The following is a 24,299-nucleotide window of genomic DNA, read 5'->3' as shown; positions in this document are numbered from 1 at the left end:
GCTTCCTAATTCAGAGCCCTGACTAACTTTAAATTGGTGTTCCTTGTGTTAAAAGAGCCACTTTCCTGGCCTTCACAGCTGCTGCTGTGAGTTGGAATGTGTGCCCCATCTCAGAGAGAATATATCCCCTCTAGTAAATAAGGCATGAGAACCCTGGGGGTGGAAATGTTGTTTTATGAAGAGTAGATGTGTGAAATGCCCCAGTGCAGCCTGTGTGCTGTCCTGGCTGAGGGTGCAGGAGGATCAGGAGCCCCTCAGGGGCCTGCAGGGCCATGGCTTGGGGCTTGTGCTGCTCCTCTGTGGCAGCCACTCTGTCCTTCAGACGAGTCACAATTGTCCCATTTTCTGCTGTCACTCCTTTCCTTACACTGCAGCTCCTCCTGCTCTTCTTTCTGCTTCTGTTTGTGCAATTAAGTCTCTTTTAAGACTGCTATAAGAAAATATCTCTGAAACCAGATGTCCCATGTGAGTGCAGGAATTAACATGCCCTGTTTCACATCACAAACTGAGACAAATAAGACAGTCCTTCCCCTCTGCAGGCTGTTCTTCCTTCCCAGAGGAGCTCTGATATCAGTGCTCAGACCTTGGCAGATTTGGCTGTGTGCCTCTGGCAGTGCTGAGGCTGCCCAGGCTGTGGATTCAGGGCATCCCCAGCCAGCTGCTGTGTTTGGTACCTGTTTGGGACAGCACTGGAGCAGTGGGGAGGTCACTGCCCCCAGCAGCAATGCTGCTCCTACTTTTCCTAGGCTTAAAAGACCCCTGCAAATCCTAGGAAGAGCTTTTGCAAATGTGCCAGTCCCTAAATGCAGCTGGAAGGTGCTGAGAGGGTGGGGTGGTCTTGTTATCTGAGAGTCTCCTTGGCCTGCACTGGAGGAAAGAAATGGGGTTGTAGTCCTTGGTCTGACACTGATGAGTCCCAATGCCTCCACAGCTGAAAAGCTCTGAGTAGTGACAGAGAGAAGGAAAACAGTGGTGGGGAGAATGAAAAATGTACATTTTCTTGGGTAGGGAAATTAAACATGAAATATTTGTTTGTGGAAAAACGCATATTAAAAAAAAAACCCTTGTTGTGTTTTGGAACAAGTTGCATGCAAGTCTTGGTCTTGGTTTGCTTGTTGCCTTGTGCAAGATGGTTGATTTGTTTATTTGACCATAGAAACTTTCTGTTGGGGATTTTTGTTTGCTGTGCTGACATAAAAATATCTTGCATCTAAACCTTGAGCTGCTTTTGATGGCTGGAGCTGCTGTTGTGCTTTGGAAGCACAGGTAGCATGGGACATGCAGGAGATGTTCAAACCAGGCAGCTGGTCCTAAGGATTTCTGTGCATGCAAGTGGATGGTCCTACTGAAGTGTTAGCCTGTCTTTGCATATAATTGTGCATATTTGTGTCTTGAACTCACAGTATTTTTATGTAAATATTCTAGATATAAAAATGCCCTCAGTTTAAAAAGACACTTCAGCTGCACTTTATTTTTTTGCAAATTCTTATCAGTCAAGGAAGAAAAATTGAGAATGTGTAAGAGACTGGAGTGTTCTAAGCTGTGCTGGGTCCTGCAGACAGTGCAGAGCAGAGGGGGCATAGACAGACATGTCCATTAAGGTAACATAAGTGGTGAATCATTAAGGTCAGGGAATTAGTTATAAATAGAAGTGGCAGCAGAAGGTTATTTCTGTGAAGGACTTCAAAGTGAGGGCAAGAAGTTTGAATGTGATGTTGAGCAAGTCAGTCAACAGGGAGTGACAGGAATGGAGCACAGTGTCCTGCAGCCAAGAGATTGGAGCTGTATTTTTAACAACAGGAAGAGAAAATGTGGCCCTTGATTGTAAATTGTTGGCTTGTTGAAAGTGACATCATTAAAATCTGCTTAGGTTTGGGGGGGGTTTGTTTGTTGAACAAGCAATTAATTTCTCAGGTTTATAACTGATTTAATTTTCTATAGGGCTCATGTACTAAGAGTTCTCCAAACTGATGGAAGTCAAAAAAGTGCTAAAATATTATTGTTAATTATGTTTGCTGGCTCTTTCTATGGCTTCAGCCCCACAAATTAATTAGTTTGGGGAGGATTTGTCCCTCTCATGACAAGTTCTGACTGAGTGGTTCTATCATGCACTTGATAATGACCTCCTGACAGGCAAATGGACCCCCCTCACTTTCTGAGACAGTAAGAAATGTTAAGAAATATGCCTTCAAATGAAGTCTGGAAAGCAATAAAGAAATATCACTACAGAGTAAATATTTAATAATTATTAAATGTGGTGATGTAACAGGTCCCTGTATGAAATTTCCCTAATGCATATTGTAAAAGTGCATTAAGAATAGTGTTATAATTCCAGTGATAATAAAATGTGAGGGGAGAAGACAACATCAAACAGCACCATCTGCTGTTCCCACTTGGACTGCAAGGTGGGGAATGTTTGCTCCAAAAGGGACATTCTTACAAAGTGGGTTTTCATATGGAAACTTTCTTAGCAGTCCTACTGACTTGTGCAGAAATGTGGGCACGTCATGATTTTGACTTTTTTAGTTTTGATAAAACTGTTTCCCTAAAGCCTGAAAAGCTTTGATTGTATCTGCTTATATATGACAGTCAAAAATTTGGTCATGAGAAGATCAGTATTTCCCTTCAGATAAATATATTGGAGTTAATATAGACTTAGTTACATATTTTTAAAGCATACCTAAATTAATACCTGCTTTAGCCCATAAAACAAAGCATAAACACATACAATACACCCATGCATACAAAAATTAATACATACAATAAAACTTAGTTGGAGTCTTCTTGTGGCAGTTTACACAGCCTGAAAAAAATGTTCTGCACTGTGGCTTATTGCCTATAATTTTGGTAATATCCGCATTTTAAACCACTGTAAATACATCCAATTAAATAGGAAGTGTAATGCAAATAGGAGTATTTGTATTAAATAATATGAGGTCTGTGGGAGAAGGGATTCCTCCAGCCCCCAGTAACAGCAGCTTCTGCACCCCTAGAGGGAGTATAAATAAAAATGGGATATTAAATGACACATGAGAATAGAAAAATTGGCCACAAGAGCAGATGACTGAAGGAAGGAAGTTGCAGAAACTCCATTGTTACTCATGCTTGCAGTGAGTGGAGGATGGAGACATGCAATGAAACAACAGCAATCTAGAAGCCAGGTTCCCAGCACTGAAAGGAGACTCATTGCTGCTGTCCTTTCTGGGATTACAGCTGTTTTCCCTGGGAGCAGAGAGTGGGAGTGAGGCAGGGTTGGGGCCCAGGGGCGCTGTGCACCCTGCATGGGTGCTGCCCTTGGCTCAGCACCGGGCAGGAGCTGGGAGCCAAGGCTGGATTTCACAGGGGAGCTGTTGCAAACACAGGGTGTTTGCTGAAGCAGGGCTGCAGGCAGTGTGTGAACAGGCACTTAGATGGTTCAGCCATGTGTGCACAATTCCTGGAGCAGAAACTGGGCTGCCACGGCTGTTACTGTGCTCCCACTGTGCACTGAGAGCTGCTCAAGGGCAAGGTGTTGCCACTGGCACTGCAGCCTGCTTATGGCAGAGGAACAGTGTGGAAGCTGCCTGCAGCAAAGGCAAAGCTTGTTTGTATCTGTCTGCAGAAGGCTCTGTACACATCCCCTCAGTCTGGCTTACTAGAGAGACAGAGGCTTGCTGGGAAGTGCAAAACTGGGTCAAAACTCTTCCATACTGGTTTGATGGTGGGATCTGGTTTTGATTGAGTTCCTATTCAAAAAGCACATTTACTCCAGATACTTATTTTATGGATGAGATGATAGAGTACCTTGTTTTTGAAGACTGCACAAATGCATTTAATTGCTTTAAGATGTATTTACTGCTACAGCGTAGGGACTTTGAGAGCAGACGCATAACTTCAGCAAAATCCTCCAGTATATATAATAATACTTTAATGAAACTAGAATGTCATTTAATAAGCCTATACAGCTGTTCAAACAGCTCTGTTATCAGCATCACTCTCTTGTGATGCTCTGGGCTCTCCTATGGCTCCATGATGATGTAACATTGTCAGAAGCCCTGAACTGGCAGAGAGGATGAATGGAAGGGGTGATTTTTGCCTTCTGCAGCTTGTTGCTGTGGTTATTGTCACCTCAATTTGGTTCTAAATGAACACCTTTGATTAGGGAGACACATTGATCACGATTACTATTACTTGTTTTCAATACTGCTACTGTGAAGTTCAAAACAGAGCATAAAGGTATGGCTTGGTGGCTTTATCACATTATCCATAAGTGTAACAAAGAACTAATATTTGATACTAGTGACAAATGGCAACTTTGTGATTTAGTGGTGAGAAAGTACTTAAATATATTTTTTCAGAATCTATGGAATAGATTCATTGAAGTATTTTACTATTCATTTTGTTTCCAATCAAACATGTGGCAGAAAACAACTTATTTAATTCAATCTTTAAGCTCCTATTAATCTAGCTGGATGGCACATGAAATTTTTGTCTCAAATGTAATACTTTGTTTGACCCTCAAAAATATTTTGCTGAGGGTGAGAAGTGAGAGGGTTCATTTAAATGTGAAGATGAAATATTGGCAATTTAGATTATCTTTAACTTTTCTGAAAATCTAATATTTGCACCGTTCTAATTATGAGCTCTGACATAATACCAAACTCTGTACATTGCTTTTCAAGAGGAATGAGTAGCTTGATTTAAGGGGACTGTGTCCCTCTGAACAATCTGGCCCTGAAACTTGAAGTTCACACATAATTTCCAGTTATGGGCTGCTAGAATAATTACAGAATCTCTTAAGTGTGTGCAAGAGGGGAAGAGCAGTAAACAAGTTCCTAGCATGTACTTTTACGAGCAGGTGGCTTAATCTTCCCTTAAATAGAGCAATAATTTCAGCATATTCTGGTGATTACAGATAATAGTTATTCAGGTAATATTAGCTTTTTCAGGTGTGGCATCTTGTTCTAGGTGTTGTAACCTGTCGTTTACTCCTTCAGTGTGTTCAAGTTTACTTAGTAATTGCTTTGCTGAAAAACAGATTATGTATTATTTAGCTGTCAGTTGTATTGGAACAGTGCCAAATAACTCTTGAACAACCAAATATTAGCCAATAAACATCAGTGAGAACACTCATGCATGAAACAAGGATCTGACTTATTTTCTTGTTGGATGGTTATTATTGGAGAGAAGTTCTGAATCAGGTCTTTCTGCCTTTGCCTCATTGTCCAAATAAGCCATCTGATGGGCTTGAAGATATTTAACTGTGAGACAACAGGCAGACATACCTAGGCTGTCTCAAAAAGACCCTCAAGCAATTTAATGCAAGGGAAAACCCCAAACAGCCCTCAGATCAGCGAGGTGCTGTTACATTAAGTGCTCCTGCAGTAGAATTTCACTGTGGGTTGTTACACTTTCACAAAACTGGTTGGAAAGAGCTAGTGGTCAGTGTTTGAATGTGAGTCAGACCAAACCCTGTTCAAGCTTCCCTTAGAGCAGAGCAGAGGAACTGTCTGACCCCAGCTTAACAAACAGCTGCTTATATTAACTTATATTTTTGTATTAATGCAGCAAAGACAAATCCTTCTGGGGATAGTGGCCAAAACCATGACTGCCCATGTGCTCACACTTAGAAGAAAAGGTTTTCATCCCTATTTTACTATAAGCTAGGTTTAAATTTGACTTAGCAAGAAATCTGGCATTTTATAGGTATCAGTGTGAGTCTGTGACTAGCAAATCACCCTGGATTTGGAGTACCTGTGTTATGTATCAGCTCTTGGGGATAAGGAAATTCTATCAATGCTGTGATATGTCTGGGCAACAGAGAGAAGCTGATAAAGGAAATAAGTGGCAAGGTAAGGACTGGGGATAGGCGTCCAGTCTTAAAGCCTAATCCTGAGACTTCCGAAAACCTTCAGGGACTGTGGTTGTACACTTACATGGAAGGCTCTCTTGTAAGGATGAGGCTATTTTGGGTGAAACAACTGAGCATCTGTCCTTTCAGGCTGTCTCTTTTCCCCTGAAGAGCTCTTCTCTGGGGCCAGCTGGCAGCAGGGAGCCCATGGCAGGAGGGCTCTTTGCTCCAGCAGGTCCTTGCAGCCTCTTATGAGCTTCACGTTGCAACAGCTTGAGGTCAGTGAGCTGAAAGCAGGAGTGGAAACTATTTGAAGAGTGTGCTTCCCACCCTTCCCTCCTGCTCTGCTCTGCCTGAAGCAAGTTGTTTGATTCCATATATATTATTTTCCCTGTTGGAAAATGACTCCCACTCAAAACAGGATTAGGGAACTTGGCAAAGGGAGGGTGAACTTAATTATAGGACAAACCAACATTCCCTCCCCCAGGAGTCTTGGCTTCACTTGTCACTTCTGGTGCTTATTTTCTATAAATGGTATCTCCTTGGCCTGTGTTCCTTTTCATCTCATAAGATGACATCTTTTTCACTCCTGTGTTGTTGCCTCAGCATACAGATTCCAGATATTGATGGATTAACATAGGTTGTTAGCAGAACAGTGACTGATGCTTTTAACTGTACTCAGATTTTGGCATTAGGTTGAGATCCCCTCTGACTTTAGACATTAAGAAGCACTAAAGTATGGGGGAAGTCTCTGCAGGTTTTCCCATTTGATGGAGCAGGATGACATCTCCATTCAGGCATAAGGAAGACTGAATAACTTTCTGCACATAAGCATTTTTCTGTCTAAGGAAAGAACCTACAGGAACAAAAGTCCTAAAGACTACTGAAACAAATCTGGATGTTGTACAGAAATACTTAACATTTTGGCCTTGCTCCTGTAAGAATTTTGTGTCCTCAGCATTGTGCACAGCAAAGTAAACAAAGAGATTGTAACTTAATGCATTGTTCTGTGATGATTTTAATAATCATATTAATCATGAAGAAAAAAGCACCACTGGATACAGGGCATGCTTGTAGCTGACAGGGTTTCTGCTTGCCTTCAGGTAGCCTGGGCTGAAAGCTACATTATTTTGGCTTTTTCTGTCCTTAAATAGAAAAGACCTGTGGAATACTTCTCATGCTATCACTGCAAAGAAGTTGTCTTCATTAAACAGATATGGTCTTGCCAGATTGCACAGCTTGATAGATCTTATCATTATTGGCAGCCTTCAGTAAAGCTTTTCTTGATGTGTATCTGCTACTGAAAAGTAGTCAAAGTTAACAGATGTCTGCCTCTATTACAAAGCAGAAATGAATTAGAAAAAAAGGGAACATGGGCAATGAATGACATATAAAGGGGTAAAAGAAGATCAAGAAAAAAACAGAACAGGAATTTAAACATTGCCTGATGGTTCTTGAATGGTTTTCCATTTCAGTGTACTGCCAGTGAAAGATCATGCTCTTAGCCATCACTTGCTCCTTGCCCTGCAAGAGCTTTGGTGCAAAGCCCACCTGTTTGAGAGAGGTCAGTCCCTGTGCCAGCTGTGGAGCAGGAGGAGGATGACCTGTGCCTTATAGCCCTGGGTATGAACAGACAGCAGAGGGGATTCAGCTCTGGAGAGCAGCTTTAAGCCTGAGACACACCCCACGTGGTTCTGTTGTGTTTCTCTGTCCTGCTCTAGGGCTCCCTGAACTAATGCAGGGTCCTCACAAGTACAGTAGAATTTAGTAAAGCTGACTTGGAAGCAGAATTCGTCTACTGGTTTCATCCTGAATGAAAGCGAAGGGAATTTTAACCAAAAGAAGTAATAGGCTTTTTTATCCTTATCAGAATATTTGATAAGGTTTCTATGGTTATTTCTTCTAATGCAAATTTAAGAAGTGACATGGTTCAATATTGTATGTGTGAAAAAACATTTCTTGGGGGATATTGTAATTTAATCAAATCTGCATTTTTCATTGGAGAAGCTATTGTGTATGATCTTTTTTGATCCTTGTAAGCTGAGATATTTCAAAATGCTGTTGTAATTTAAGAAAATAAGACTTTGGATTAGTGGTGTTCTGGTTCAGAGTTTCTGCTATCCAGCACCAAATATGCTGAGCAGGAAAAGAAAGAAAATGACAAAAGTAACTTTGTGTGTTCTTTTATTTATGTTAAAAAACCCAAACCAAACAATTCCACTCCAGAATTCCACTTCAACAACAAGAAACCATTTCTTTGCTATCTTCATTTGTCACAAGAGGACTTGCAGTCCTCAAGGGTAATTTCCCATCAGCTGTGTTGGGTGCTTTGTGTTTTACAATTGTAGAATTAATTTAAAGTTTTTATTTGAATTTGAAACTTGACTAATCTGCAAATGTTTAATATTCCTGTTTCAATGAATGAGTATTTGAGACAAAACTTATTTTATTAAACCTCATTTTATTTCTTTCTTCCTTGTACCCCATTTTTATCTTCTGTTTCCATATTTCAAACTGAGTAGCCATAATTCTTCATATTTACACTGTAGTAAATGTTTCCTCACATATAGTAATTACTGTAGAACTAAAATTATGCAAATTAGAAGGTAGGAAATATCTGTTTCTTTGTGTGGTGGAGGATCAAGAATGTGGATGAGTTGAGTTTTGTTAGTTTTGTTACCAGGAAGGTATTGGGAGCTCTGAATTAAAGAATGCACTGGGACATGCAGTGTGTTTTCTTATTTGTAGGTATTTGAGACAAGAGGAAGTTGAGTCTTAAAAACAATTGATATTGCTGGCTCACTGATACTGATCCTTCAAAGATCATGTGATACCAGCAGGGTTATAAGATATCTGGGATGCTTTGGTTCTAGTCTTGGTTCCCCCCAGGCTCCATCCATCAGTCCATCTTTCAGTGCTTGTATTTCATTTATGAATCTCCAATACTTCTTTTACCTCATAGATTTTTTTTTTTCTTTTGGCATCTTCCTATGTACTTTTCTTAACAAGTAATGAGGGGTTCTTTTGTTGGCTGGCCAAGGGTAGAGTCCTTGCTGGGGCTGGTTCTGGTTCCTCCCTTTCCATCTGATATTCCTCTGGAGTGAGATTGGTTTAGCAGGAATTTTCTTCTGAGGAAGAAAGGAACTGGATGACAAAGTAGAGAAATTTGCTGTAGTTATTTCCAAGAGGTAAGCTCCTAAACACATTTCTGATTTGAACTGCGCTGTTATTGGCCAAGAAGGCCACCAGACACAGTCTGTAATGACTCCTCTGTGGTTAATTGCATCTCTTTGCAAATGGGCAAACTCTGGCCTTGCTGCATGACTTAAGTTCTCATGAGGCAGTGATGCTCATGGCAGTAAAAACTCTTGCTTAAATACAGATGATTACAAGTTAACCTGAAATGTGTCATAGGAAGCTTGTGGAGCAGGCCAATCCAAAAATTTATTTCTATCTAATCTAAGGATTTTTATGGCAGATGAAAGTGGGGACCCCTGAGGCTCCTGTGCTGGGAAACATAGATGCACTCAGCAAGAATACTCTGCCCTGGACAGAACATTGCAACTCAGAATAAGAGAAGAAATAGAAATAATAATGTGATGGGAGGGCAGAAGACCAAGGAATTATTGTTGCTCTCTAATGCCAAAGAGAATAAGTCCATGTCTGGTAACCCCTCTTTGAACAGAAGTAATGCCACTTTTGGTTTGGCTATTGAAGATTTGCTTCTGTCTTTGCTGCCTGAATGTGTATCCCCTGGTTGTGGTGATGAATTGTGAGATATGGTCATGATTCAAAAGCCACTAAGTGCTCTTATCAACACTGGGACTTTCTTTAAGTGCCAAAGTGTAAAGCATCGTAAAAAGTACAATTTGAATACATATATATAGCTGTAGTGTACATTTATACACCTTAGTTCAGTGGGATCTCATATCATAAGTGTTAAAAATATCATCTGGGGACAGACCATGTCTCTGTTAGAATAAGTGAGGGATAGATCTTTCTCTTCTGTGCCTTTTAAAGTGTCTTGAACTAAATGATATTTACTGAAGTGATTCTAAATGCAGTGAAGCTGCCAGCAGGTTTTTAGCAGCAGAACTGGTGGTGTTTCACTCTGGCAGATGAGCTGAAAGCCACCCTGCATTTCTCAGGGGACAGGTTTTGTGTCACAGGCTGCTGTCAGCAGCACTAGTGGGTGTCCTTCTCAGCCAGCCCTGCACGAGTACAACACAACATTTCCCCTCCAGTCCCACAAAAGGCCTTGCCAGAGAGGTGCCCAAGCAGAGGGGGTGGCTGTGGAGGAAACCTTAGGGCTCTGCCAGTCCTGATGAATAGATAACCTGCAGGTAGGAAAGGAATTTGAGATTGCAGTGCTGCTGGTTCAGTGCAAAGCCTGAGCACCCCAAAGGCCTCAGTTCAGTGGGCTTAATGCAGACAGCCCTGAGAAGAGCTACCCCTAAAGACACTTGGGTCTAATTCCCAGTGTTGCTGTAAATTCACTATATTCTTTACCCTTTTCAATTGAGGTTGCAGGCTGTAAACAGACATGAACATTTCCTTACCAGTTTCAAGTTCCCTTTGGAGCCATGTCTGGTTGTTTTGGATTTTTTTTTAGTGCAGCATTAATCCAAATAACCCAGATGAGAAAATAAAGTCTGCAATAAAAACGTGTGACTCTCTGAAGGCTGAGTGCAAACTATCAACAGCTGGTACCCATAAAAAATGCCATAATTATGCTATCTAGAAGATTTATGATTCTGTCTGGTATGAACAGACATCTGAATTTTTTTTCTCTGTGGAGAGCAATGAATTCTTAGAATAAGGGTGAATTTTCTTCCAGAAAGCAGAGGGAGAAGCAGTGCGCCACTCCTGATATGCTGGAGAAAGGCTGCTCTCTAGTGTTCACTGATGGGGGAGTTCAGGGAACACTGGAGTCAAGCACATTGCAGCAGGCAGGCAGGGCTCAGGTCTGATTTAGGCTTGTTTGACTTGCAGCAGTAACAATTTGATGAAGAACATTCAGAGGATATATTTGCTGAGAATCTGAGACACTTTGCTATTTCTGCTTGATTTTTTTTCAATATACTTGATGGTAATCCATCTCTGAGTGATTAGGAAAAGTGAAATCCTCCTGCCAGTCTCAACTGGTTGCTGGAATGTGATGGGTAGGTGTGGGCTATGCCAAGATTTTATTTTATATTTTAAATAGGAGCAAGAAAAAGAAAAGCAAAAAATATCACACCATTCCTGGAAGTGTTGACAGGGATTATAAATTCTGTGGGTGAGCAATTGTTTGCATCAAGGCAGAGAGGCAGAGCTCCAGGGGAATCAGAAGTTAAGCAATCCTAGCAGAAGGAAAGCTGTCACATTCAAAGACCTAAATAAATTTCCACTTACTTTTTGCTTTGCCCTCTGCAGAACGTGATTCTGCTTGGTCCAAGCATTTTACTATTTGCTGCTATGTTGATGGCTATAAATTGATATGAATAAACAAGTTAAGGATAAAAAGGAGAAATATTTATTCAATAATAGCTTATTTAATAAATAAGCAGAGGCTTTGGATCACTCTTCCCTACCCTGCTGTGGGGCCAGGTTGTTTAGAGGCTCAAACAGAAATTAGGCTGAATTTAGTGGAGTGATAAATTGTGCACAAGGGTACATTTGCCTTGTGCTCAGTTCCACTGCATTGCTCTGCTTCTCCCAGGACTTCTCATTGCTACGGAATTCCCATGCATGAACTAGTCTGGTGATGCTCCATGATACCTACTGGATAAAATAAAGATAATTGCTGTGGATTCTGCATCCAAGTACAGATACACAGAATTGTTGCAACTCTGATTGGTAGCAGCAACTCATCCCTCTCTGATGCTGCCTGAACTGTAATGGAAAACTTCCAAGGACTGAAAACCACAATCTCTTATTTCTTAGTGATCTATTAATTATCCCCACCACTTAAAGCTTTCCCTAATATCTGAAATCATCTTTGCTATATCAAGCTTACTACTGCCTGCAAATGTAAAGATGGATTTGCTCTCTCTCTTTTACCAGCAGTCTTTGCAGCAACCAATCTGAGAAGATCTGAGCCCTTGTTCCATGTGTGAGTGGGCTTTAACAGGCCAAACAGCCAGGATGGACAGGCTGACCAAGTCAGACAGCCAGGTCTATATGTACCTCACTAGAGTCCTACTTGTGCAATTAGGGTAGTGTTTAAAACTTGTCTTATAGAGAAAATTTGCATGGTTTAATGGAAAAGACACATCCTTTGTGACTGGCTGTGTTTGTTTTTCTCCCTCTTTTCCCTGGTTTTTCCTATTAATTTTATATTTTTTAATAGCATGTACCAAAATGGTAAAGGGGGCTAAATGATCACTGGAACTCCTTCCCTCCTTGCCAAACCCAGCAGTTGGAAAGCTGTGCTTGTTGGAAGGATGTTAGCTGAAAGAGTAATGCTCTCATCTGGGACATTATTGTGTAAGGTCAGGTAAATTACAGAGCTTGGAGGTCTGAGGTGAAACTGTAAATGTGGCTGTGATTATGCCTGCAGAGGGGAATAAAAGAGTGGGATAACATTTAGGACCAGCCAAGGAAACCTGCAAATTGATCTAGAAACAGATATGTTTGCTTTTAGCTCATTTGTTGTCTGGAACAGATTAAGACCAGCAAATCTCCTTTTGAGGAAACAGAGCAGGTGAAACTGCAGCCTGGTTCAAGTGAAGCCAAGGATCCACGTGGAGCTGGTGAATTCCTGGCTCCCAGCCACGCAGAGAATTGAGGAATCACTTTCTGATCGTTTCAGTTGTTGCCCTGCAGGCTCTGGTGGCATTAAGATGTATGTAATTCAAAAATGCAAGTACCTTTGAGAGCAGAATTGCCAGGGAAAAGCTGTTCCCACTGCTCTCCTCCCTGCTCAGAGTGGCAGTGGGTGTCCCTGGAGTCAGCCAGGGGCACAGTCCCAGTCTGCAGAGCTGAGCAGGGACTGAGCTCCTGCTGCTGCCTGGCAGCTGGAAAAGCAGAAGGCAGCAGAGGTTGCTGAGGCTGGCTCTCCTGCTGGAGGGAGCCTGAGGAGTTTGGACAGGTTGGGTAAGTAAAGCAGGAGCAGAGCTCAGGGAAAGCATGTCAGAGGGTAGAATGTAGACTATCTTTTCCAGAACAGAGCAAATGTTCTGCTGAAATGAGTTGACTAATAATTTTCCCCTGTCCTGGTTTCCCACACACAGAGTCAGCTTTCTCTGAGTTTTCATGGCCTGGCTGATGTTGGTGCCATCCATCAGCAAGGCTGAGTCTCTTTAAGAAAAGAACTTTTCTGTTCACCTGCCTCCAGGAGGTGGAGGGTGACTCGGGTGTTCCTCAAGCAGCCTAGTCCAGCTCAGGCAGGGACAGAAAGAGGACACTCACCCTGCTGGAGTCATGAGTCGCAGGTGACAAAGCTGCTGTCAGTGCTGGCTTTGGAGGTAATTTGGTTTCATACACAATTTCAATGATTCTTTAGAATCAGGGAAGACACTGAGCAAAGATATGTCATATCAGAAGGAGCAAAAGCCTGGCTTATCCTAAGTTGGATATGTGATCATTTTCTTTTCCATTTCAAGGATGAGAGAGTATGTGGAATTGGTGGATGGTGCCATTAGAATTAGCAGTTCCACGTCTCAGTGAGAGTTTGGTGGGAATTGTGCCAGGAGGAAAATGTTTACTTCTGTGTAATTAGAAAAGCAATCTGCAGAAAATGTGAAGATATCTGGCTTCAAATTAGTTCCAGACTCTTTTGCTGCCTCTTTGTCAAACCACTATTTGTCCATGGAATAGAGTCCAAGCAGTGCATTTGACTCACCATGTGTCAGAAGTGTGGAAAAGAAGAAAACAATGCAGAAAGCATGGATGGGGTGTATCAGGAATGTCTTGGCTTGCAGTCACTGTAACCTAGGAACCTTCTGCAGCCCATGGGGAGAAGTGTGGGCCAAAGGGGATTCACCAGAGAGTCAATATGGGCTACAGGGAATTCTGTTTTCTTAGGTAAACTAGGAACCACATCTGCCAAGTGCTGACTGGCCTTATTTTATTACACTAGTGTGAAAAGCTGAATTCCCCAGTAAAGAATTTATGAAACAGCTTGGAAAGGTGTTCTAGGCAAACTTAGTCAAGAGTCAGGGTATGGGTCTCTGCTGGGAGCTGAGGTCAGTGGGTGGCACCACACCAGCATGGAATTTGAGAAGGATGCACTCTAAATGCTGCTCTCTGCATTGTGCAGGCTTTGGGGACACCTGATTGTGATGAACTGTGAGAGGAATCCAACAATTCCTTAGCAAGAGAAAATGTCACCTGAATTAATCAGCAGCCACCATGTGTGTGTAACACTTCTCTTACACTATATATAGATTGAGAGGGGGAGCTTGCTCTGTTTGCTATTTTCTACACACATAACATTTGCCTTCTCTCTATTTAGGCAAAAAATGTTCATTTAATCCATAGGGTAAAAATCTTGATTTATCTTGAGATCTAATCAAATCCCACTGCAGATGTGGTCTGTGATGAATGGACTTGAGATAATACCTTGGTATCATCAGAGTAATTTGTGTTGTGAAGTCAAAACCCCACTGAAGTCCAATTTAGCTCTTAATTTGAAGGTACCTACAGATTTTGAGCACTGTACAAGACTTGAAGCCTGCCAGTAAAGCATATATGATATTTTTGTCTGATTCTGCTAAAGACTATTCTCTCACCTCCATAGCTAAACAAGAAACAAATGGCCATAATTAAATTTAGTGTATAATTACTGAACAAATATATATAAATATATTTTTATAAATAATGTTTCTTTCTGTTGCTTGTAGTTCTAAACATAATGCTTGTGATTACACAGGCCATCAGAGTTCTGCTCTGATATATTTATTATTATAATTGATATTTTCTGTTTTAATCAAGCATAAAGGTCAATTGGTTTAATATCTGTTGACAGTGGAGATATGGTTCAATTTGCTGTTCAGAAAGGTATTAAAACATGATAGCATTTCAAGGAGTACCTACAGCAACAAAATTCCAGGTGAAAGGATATAGTCTTGATATTTTTTCTTACTTAAGTTTGCTCATTTTGATCATATTTCATAGTTAAATGCCAATGCTTACATATTTAAATACACAGAAACATTACAGTGATTAATACTGCCATGTTAATGAGAAGCAAAATGTAGATGCATTTTGGTTTTTTAAGTAATTGGAGCAAAAAAAACTAAATTCTCCAGTGACTCAAATACTTCTTGTAATTTGAAACATATTTATCTGGGAAATGTGTTATTGGCACATTTATTATAAATCTCTGGTTATTATTTCAGGCAGGCAAGTTTCTTGCTCAATTTCTATTAGAAATTAAAGACCTATCAATGTTTATGATCTGGGGTATTTTTCTTCTATACTGGTGATTTAAAATTTCTTTTTAACCTGTATCATTATGGAGAGATCTTCCTTTCTACTTTTCCAAGTAAAATTTGGATTGCTTTAAATGGATTTAGAGTTAATATAATTTTTGAGAAGCAAAAACAATACGCACATTTTTGAGTTAGAAAAGATGTGAACACTGATACAGCCAAGAGCTGCTCAAATATTTTTCTACTGGATCAGGGATTTTGGCTTGACATGAGGAATCCTGATACATTTCTGCACTTCTGCAGCCTGAAAAATTGGGAAGGAAATTTATAGGAGTGAGCTCTGTGAACTAGCACTGTTGTGAAACAGAATATCTTGTACTTCTGCCCTGGCTGGAATGATGGTTTCACACTTCTATTTCAGTAATTGGATTAAATAGAGAAAAGCAGAAACACTATTGAGGGGTGCAGTATAAGAGAATGACCTTGTTAGGACAGTTCTGAAGACAACAAAAGCCTCTGCTGCATTGTTGTTTTGTCAGGTGTGGGATGGCAGGTCCAGGTGAGCACTTTATGCTGGAAAATGTCTTTGCACAAATCAATATCTTTTCTCTCTGTTACTTGGAAGTATTTCTGACAACAATAAAAAGTATTTGCCTTGGGTTGTTTTCATAAGGTAGTGGTAGTTTGTTAGTTCTTCTATTTTTAAGTTAATCTGATCCAATTTAAAAGGGTTTTCTGACTGTATCTACAATTAAGTTTTCACCTTGTAGACATTGCCTTCTGGAAATTGTAGTTTTTCAGTGCATTGAAGAAAATGGAGACTGATGACAAGAATTGCACTGATTTTTCTAAAGTTTTTTGAGAGGAGTGTATCAGGGTGCACTGGGAAAGAGGAAGTTTGCTTTGAGAAGCTAATGATTGGGAAGAAAATGGTCTGTTTATTTATGGAACTTGAAGTTCAGGAGTCATGACTCAGTATAAGGTTAAGTCAGTTCATCAAAATGTCAATGAAATACATGGATTTAAGAAATGTCAATTGCTTGTTTTTCATGAAATATCAGAACGTGGCAGAGCTTAAAAAACAGGATATTCATGTTTTCATGACAAGCAGGATTATGCAACGTGTAGAGAAAATGGAACTGTTGGTGTCCAATTTTGGCAATGCAACAAGGCGGCAAAACCTCTAGCATGTCCATAGAATTGGAAATTACAATTCTTGAGTGAATTTTGTAGCATTACACAACAGTTGTCCACATATATTTTACACATATGTACAAGACTGCAGTGCAGAACAGAGTAAGCCACAATTCCAGGTCAATAGCTGCACAGAAAAGTTGGCTGGGGTTGCAGGAAATCACAAGAAGGAGCCAGGTGTCATCAGTGGAGTTTCTCCAACAGGAGTCTGAATTTACACAATCATCACTTCTATGAGTTTATCTCACATATAGCAGTGACCACACCAGGACAAAACAGTGTTTGAAGGACCAAGATCTCAGCATCTCTGCTGCAGGGTGACCCAGCAATTGCAGCACCAGGAATTCCATATGTTGTCCTTTTGGGTTCTGTTCTTCACAGTTGCTGCTGAGTCAGAGTGGGTTAAAAGCTCAATGCCTTTTGCACAGAGGTCCCTACCTAGGCAGGGCAGGTGAGAATTGTGCTCCAAGGATTGTTTTGTCTTATGAGTGTGGTTTTATGTAAGCTACATCAATATCCTTTGAGCAGAGTTACCCTGTTTCAGTGTGGAGTGCTTAGGTGATGGTTGTGGGCACTTGAGTTCTCTTTTTACCTAAATCTGTTTGACAGGACAGCATTGTCTCATAAAGTTAGGGGATATCAATGAGGATTCTTACGATTTTTTTCTTTTTTCCTTTTTTTTTTCCTCTCCTACCAATGACATGCAGCACTTAGCAGTCTCTCTCTGCCTTTGTCTCTCTACTGGTTAAGGGTATTTTAATATTCTCCTCAAATAAGAGAAGCATATTTAATATTTGTTAAGGCCTTTGAAGTCTTCAAAGAAAGGTACAAGAAGAACTTGAAATAATACAAATTCAGTTTTAAAGGGATCTAGCATTTTCTGTGCACTACAAAGGGTTGTTTTGAAAGCTGGTGGGGGATGACTCCTGCTGCTGCCTACAGGGAATGCATTCCACTAAGATCTATGAATGGCTATTGAATCATAAATTGAATTTGCAGTGCAGAACTCCATGGGCACATATAGCAGATGCCTCCTGCCATGTTTCAGGTTGCCAGCCTAAACTAACTGGCACATGTAGGAGATATTTGAACAGTAACAAAAGAAAGGGAACTTTCAGAAAGCTTGTCTGTCTTTCCATCCATTTCTGTCAATGAGGATGCTGCACAGCATAGAACTTGCAATATCTGAGGAAAACTGGCAAGAGGTGATCCTTGCTTTTTAATTTTGGGTGCTGTTGGTAATGACTGTCTTAGGAGGGTACATTCACTGACTGGGCTCCCAGTGGAGGGTCAGTGTTACCCCCACTGAAAGCTTCCAAGCCCATGTAGGTAAAGCTGCATCTGAAGGCAGCACAGTCCCATCAGTTTGAGCTCATGCCTCAGGCCCAGAATCTCTGGGTGACTTTGGTCAGCACAGCCATGGGGAAAACTGCCAGGATGCAATTTTTGTGTTGCTTTGTTGCCTCTTGGGAGGAGACCCACAGGGTGAAAGCATCAAACCACTTGTGCACTGAGGGCATTTAGTCTGGGGCCGGATGAAATCTACAGGAGAGTAAATCTGAAATACACAGAGTGGAGATGTTGTGGGTGGAGCAGCAGCCACCTCCACTACTGATTCATTGCCAAAATACTTGCTGATGTGGACCTGGCCTAGTGGTACTTAATCTGGACAAAATCTAGGGCAGTTTGGGAAGGGGAATGTGTGAGAAGCTACGTTCTTGTCAGTGCTGTGTGAATGCAAAAGGTACCCAGGAAAGCTTCTGAGGAGCTGGTTATTTATTCAGCCTTTCTCCTCCATGACGTCAGTTTCTCAGTAAACAAGATGCTGAGAAAATCACCTCTATTATTTATAGGGTGGTGGGTTTTCCACTGTGTGCTCTCACCAGCAAAGGGAGATGTACAGATTGACTGTATTCTGCTGCGGCTCTTCTCCTTTGTAAATGTCAAAGATAAAATGGCTTTTTAAAAACTGGTTACTAAGTAGGTCAGTATTTGTTTCAGGATTGTCATGTGTGGTCTTTAAGACACTGATTTTCCTTTGGAAAACCTCCATTTTTCAGCATTGAAGAATTCAGCAATGCTGGTTTATATTGGGTCCTTTTTAAAAGCTGCATACTTGAGTGCTAAGGGGATTAGAGTTGAGCACACTTTAATGAACACCTGTGAAGAGAGTGAACCTGTTCAAAAGAATAGACATGTTGTGCTTCAAAGTAATCCACAGAGAGAAATATGGAGAGCCATTTAAAAAGAATACTGTGCATTTTAACTAACTAATCCAGTTAAAAGAAGGAATTTTCAATGCCCAGAAAGGCAAAATACAAGAGGGAGCAGAGGAGAAGGGCTGTGTTACACAGTTATATCTTCCCCTGCTACATTTTTTGTTCTTAATCCTAATAAAAGAATACTTTAAGCCACCTACCTGAAACAGATACTTAGGCTGCAATTTCTTTGGGGTTTCTCTATGGCAATGGGATTATACACATTTAATGGGTGTCAATTGTACCTTCTCTGTGCTTTTTAGCTAACAGTTGTTCTGATCCCTCAGGAAATGAGAAACTTTTGAGTGAGGATGTAATGATCACATTTACTAAGGAAGAAGTAATAGAATTTTTGCTGACTGATTATTTTATTACCATTAATGCTTCCTTAGGATGGCAATGAACATGTGGAAATATTCAACTGATGAAATCTTTTATGATAAAGACTGAGCCAGTCTTTTGCAGGACTGAATTTGTGACCTGGCAGTGGCTTTAGAAGGCTCCCCAAGATGGCAACAGTGAGGTACCCAATGCCTAGCAACAAATACTGAGTGAAGGGCTGTAGCTACTTTTCCAGATTAGTATCTTGTGCTGAATGTCTTTTGTGTGAGACACAAACAGAACCTCACGTGCCTGTGCAATGCTTCTGGAAAGGACCCATCTGCTGTGGTAGGAAGACCAATAATAAGAGTTTGTTTTTCAAGATTTTTTGTTTTTAATTAGATGTCCTGTAACAACTCTGTTCTTCAACCAGCCATTCATTTTTTCTGCTGATGCATGAAAACTTTTCCTGGAGTGGGACTTCTTCCCAGATGTTTTGATAGAAATCATACATCTTCTTGGCCTCCCCAAATAACTTTTTGTATGGAAGGTATTCTGTGTCCTCAAGCATAACAAATGTACACAGAGATCAAATCAATACAAGTATAAAAAAAAAGAAATTTTGCTCATTGCAGCCCTTTACTGTCTCAGCCTCATGAAACACTTTGCGAACTTAAGGTCTTCTCTCTGAAGTGTGGTGTTTGTGAGGTCCCCAGGACAAGGTGAGAGATGAGGAATCTGACTCCATCTTCTCAGAAGGCTGATTTATTATTTTATAATATTTTATTAAAGAATGCTGTACTAAAACTATACTAAAGAATGAGAAAGTATACAGCAGAAGGCTTAACAAGAATGAATAATAAAATCGTGTGACTTACTCAGAATCCAACACAGCTGATGGTGATTGGTCATTAAGTAAAAACAATTCACATGAAACCAATCAAACATGCACCTGTTGGTAAACAATGTCCAGACCACATTTCAAAGCAGCCAAACACAGGAGAAGCAAATCAGATAATTATTTACATTTTTCTCTGAGGCTTCTCAACCTCCCAGGAGAAGAAATCCTAGCAAAGAGATTTTTCAGAAAATATCATGGTGACAGAAGGGAGCACTGTTCTCTCCTTTTTAAATACAGGGAAATGCAACTGAGACCTAAACAAATGAGCTGAGCTGGAATTGAAGGTTGACCTTCCATTTCCACACAAGGCCAGGAGGACTGGAGCTCCCTCTTTTATATTTGAGTGCACAGGAGAGGGGGAGAACATGTGAATGGGAAGGCAGTGCCAGATCTAAGTGTGATTCTAAGCCCCTGTAATGCAGTGTAACCTGTTTTGCTTGACAAATGCTCCAGGAGTAAAGGGTTGGGGTGGGGATGCTCCCCTTGCCCCCAGCCCAGGGTGTTCCAGGTGTGGCTGTGCCCAGGGAAGGGCACGAGGGTGCTGCAAGAGCCCTGCTGGGTCACACTGGGCTGCAGCTCTGCAGGCAGAGGAGACTCTGCTGCTCTTGGGCACCACCCAGGCTGGAGCCTCGCTGGCCAAGCCACGTCCCTGCCATTCCCTTTGTCCCCAGGGAAGGGCACAATACAAGAAGGTTCCTTGGGTTAGCGCTCCAGTGCTGGGAGTTTGGAAGAGGAGTTCTGAAGGTCTTTAGCCATTTTGCCTCCAGGGTCTATTGCCTTTCAATGCTGCAGAGTGCAAACCTTGATGCACCTCTTGAGTCTGGAGACCTCAATGTGTCCTAGTATCCTTCTTAAAGGGAATTTCTGCTGTGAGGACTAGCTCATTAAAAAGTGAATTTAGATAAATTTAAGGGCAGATTTTCTCTTATTGTCAGCTTTCTAAGCTGTTCTGATGAGACTCAGTTCACCAGACATAGAAACGAAAGAACAGTGTAATCAAAAAATGTGGAAAATGAAGGGAATGAAAGTTTCTTCTTAGATTGTGTGGAATCAGTTTAAAATGGGCCTAAGATAAGTAGGATTTAAGTGAAGTACAAAAGATCATGCCTCAGAAAAAATTGTCAGGTAATTTTAAGAAATCCTCTTTGCTCCTTGTGCTGGTGATGAGACTGCTCTGGAAACTCAGATCACTGCTGCTTTGGAACACACATCTCTTTATCTGTGCAGCTGATCTTCCTCAGAAAATCACAGCTGAGCAACCTGTAGTGGTTGGTGACTACAAACCTGTAGTGGTTTGTGACTGAAAATGTCCTCTGGAATAATAAAACTGATCTCAAAGATAATATGAGATTTTCTTCTTGATAACTTTGATCCTTTGAAATGGGGTAAAAACTCAGTTCTCCTACTAAATATGGGTGTCATTCCTGCAAGGCTGCTATGTGTTTCAGTCAGTGCTCTGACTACTAATTTTCCCAGCTAAAAAAAAAAAAATTGTCTTAATCAAAGTACTGTAAAATTCAATGTATGTTAATCTTATCTTTTAAGACTTTAGCTGGTGGGCATTAGTTAATGGGCAAATGGGAGAATGTGGATTCTTTATGTGGATTCTGGGGATGGTTTTGGTGCAGAAGGGTGCACAGCAACAATGATGTTTTCTGGCTGCAGTTGGAAATATTTAGAATTGTTGCACGGTGGGGAGGTAAGAATCTCAAAAGTTTTATTTTCCCACATAATTTTGATAGTCTCCAAATGAACAGGTACGGCGGAGAGAGACGGGGAACGAGGAGGGGAAGAGGCAGAGGAGAGAGGGTTTTTGCGCTTCTTTTCCTATTCCTCCCGTGTGTGGGGGAAAAGCCTGGAACCCTTGAGGTGGTAATCGAGGTGAAATGCCCGGAGAGAGCCCCGGGAGGAGCCGCGGGGAGCGCTCGGGGCTGCGGGGCCGCGGAGCGCGGGCAGGGGGCAGCGTCGGGCCGGGAACGGGGACCGAGGGAAGCGCAGAGGGAGCCCTGAGCCCCGCCGTGTGTCCTCCGAAAATCCTCCGAAAATCCAGCGCAGGAGGGGAAATTGAATGGCTGGGAGCCGCTCCGCGTTTAGGGTTTACTGTTGGCGCTGGAAAATGCCGTGCTTCTGCCCGAGGAGCTTTCTCCCCCAGCGTGGGTTCCTCTGCGCTCAGTGTGAAGGCGGGTTTGGGGAGGGTGGGATGGGGTTTTGGTGTGGGTTTGTGCGGGCATTTTTGGGGATGGCTGGAGGGAGGAGTCCCCGGTTTTGTCTCTGAGCAGTCGGGGTGTGCAGGGATTGAGATCTCACACAGGTTACAGGTGTGATTCCCACCTCCGGAGGGACTGCCCGGTGCCAGCCTGGCTTTGTCCCTGCGCTCTGAGCAGTCGGGGTGTGCAGGGATTGAGGTGTCACACAGGTTACAGGTGATTGCCATCCTCCTGCCGGACTGCCAGGTGCCAGCCCGGTTATGTCCCTGTGCTCTGTGCCGTAAGGGTGTGCAGGGTATTGAGGTGTCACACAGGTTACAGGTGTGATTCCCACCTCCCGAGGGACTGCCTGGGTTTGTCCCTGAGCTCTGAGCAGTCAGGGTGTGCAGGGATTGAGGTGTCACACAGGGTACAGGTGTGATTCCCACCTCTTGAGGTGCCAGCCCGGTGATGTCCCTGAGCTCTGAGCAGTCAGGGTGTGCAGGGATTGAGGTGTCACACAGGTTACAGGTGTGATTCCCACCTCCCGAGGGACTGCCTGGGTTTGTCCCTGTGCTCTGTGCCGTAAGGGTGTGCAGGGATTGAGGTGTCACACAGGTTACAGGTGTGATTCCCACCTCCCGAGGGACTGCCTGGGTTTGTCCCTGTGCTCTGTGCCGTAAGGGTGTGCAGGGATTGAGGTGTCACACAGGGTACAGGTGTGATTCCCATCTCCCGAGGTGCCAGCCCGGTGATGTCCCTGTGTAATCCGAGGCCGGGGCTGCGCTCTGCCGGTGCCGCCCTGTGCCCAGCGAGGCTGCAGCAGCTCAAGGGGAGCAAGAGGGTTGCACTCTACTCTTGCAGCGTTCCTGGCAGTGCTCTTGATATTGGGCAACACTATCCTGATTCAGAGTTGTGGTTCAGAACCAAGCATAAAGAAAAGCAGTGCAGCTATTGTGATTAGCTTGCTACGGTGTAATCCTTATCAACCAGGAAATTTTGATAATTATTCTACCTACAGGTCTATCATCAAAAAAAAAAGCCACCCCAAGTTCTTTTGTTTACTGTAGTTAAATTTTCTGATACTGCTATCCCCTTCTTACTTTTGCCAAGATAAGTGAAGCAAAGACATTCTAGTAGTTATGGCCTTCATATATAACAACACGAACATTTTTTTCAACGAAAATTTCCAATACTCTTGCATTTACCTACCCATAGTTATTTTTTAGGGATTCTGCCACGACATAGTTTTGAATTTATTTATTTTTATTTTTAACTGTTATCAAAGAATAAGGAGATATTTCCCAGGCTGCTGCTATTATTATGTTAAAAATATAAATTCTGTTAGAAATGAAGGAAGATGCTGCAGAAAGAAACTTTGATGTAATGCATATGTTGTGCCATAGCTGGAGGATTGAAAGGAGAGGGCTTTGCTGTTTGTTAGTACAGCAAGTGTCTCACAGGTGACTGTTTTGCAAACATGACAAAGCTGATTTATTATGTAAAACATGAAGTATTTTGTTGTTTGACTGGGCTGCTCAGAGTTTGTGAGACCTCATGTAAGTATTGAAGAGAATACAGCCTGAAAAATTGGTGTAGGGTGAATTCTTTTATCTATGTGGGATAAGACAGACTTAAAGGAGGAAAGAGCTTTGTGTGCTGCATGGATCAGGCTGTACTCAGACTATAGGAGTTCCTGTAGGGTAAAAGTGGAGAAAAAGAAATGTAGTCTTGCTGGTGTGGTGGTTTGGGCAGAAAGTCTCAGAGTATATTATGCTCTTGCAGCTCAGAAAGCTGAAATGAACTTTCAGCTATCCTGTGGACTCACTGAGTATAGAAGACCCACAGCAGAGTTTAGCCTTAAACAGGTGTAAGTAAAAGTTTCTTTGCTCCTTCAATGTAAAGAGGAGCTCTCACCAAGCCAGGATCTGGCTAAAACTGGTAAGGCAGGATCTGGGTCAATAATTATGTGCTTCAATTCAGCACCTAACCTGCAACCACTTGATAGTCTGGAAGAATTGGGAACTGACTTAGTGAAAATGAGGGCTTGGTGTGCAGGGAATGGTACAAAATGCAGGCTCACCTTATTGCTCATGTGCCTTGTGAAGCCCTGGTGTGCCCCTAAGTTCAGCAGCTGTGCCACACTCGCATCTCAGTCTTTATCCTGACTTCTTTCAGGCTTAGGCATGGCCAAGTATTAGTGACCAGTGATGCTGCTTGTTGAAAAGGAAATTTTTTTTTCTTAGTTGATAG

This window comes from Molothrus aeneus, chromosome 10, assembly GCF_037042795.1.
Source record: "Molothrus aeneus isolate 106 chromosome 10, BPBGC_Maene_1.0, whole genome shotgun sequence".
Lineage (NCBI taxonomy): Eukaryota > Metazoa > Chordata > Aves > Passeriformes > Icteridae > Molothrus > Molothrus aeneus.
The sequence above is the reverse complement of the archived record's forward strand: the minus strand, read 5'-3'. Positions refer to the sequence as shown.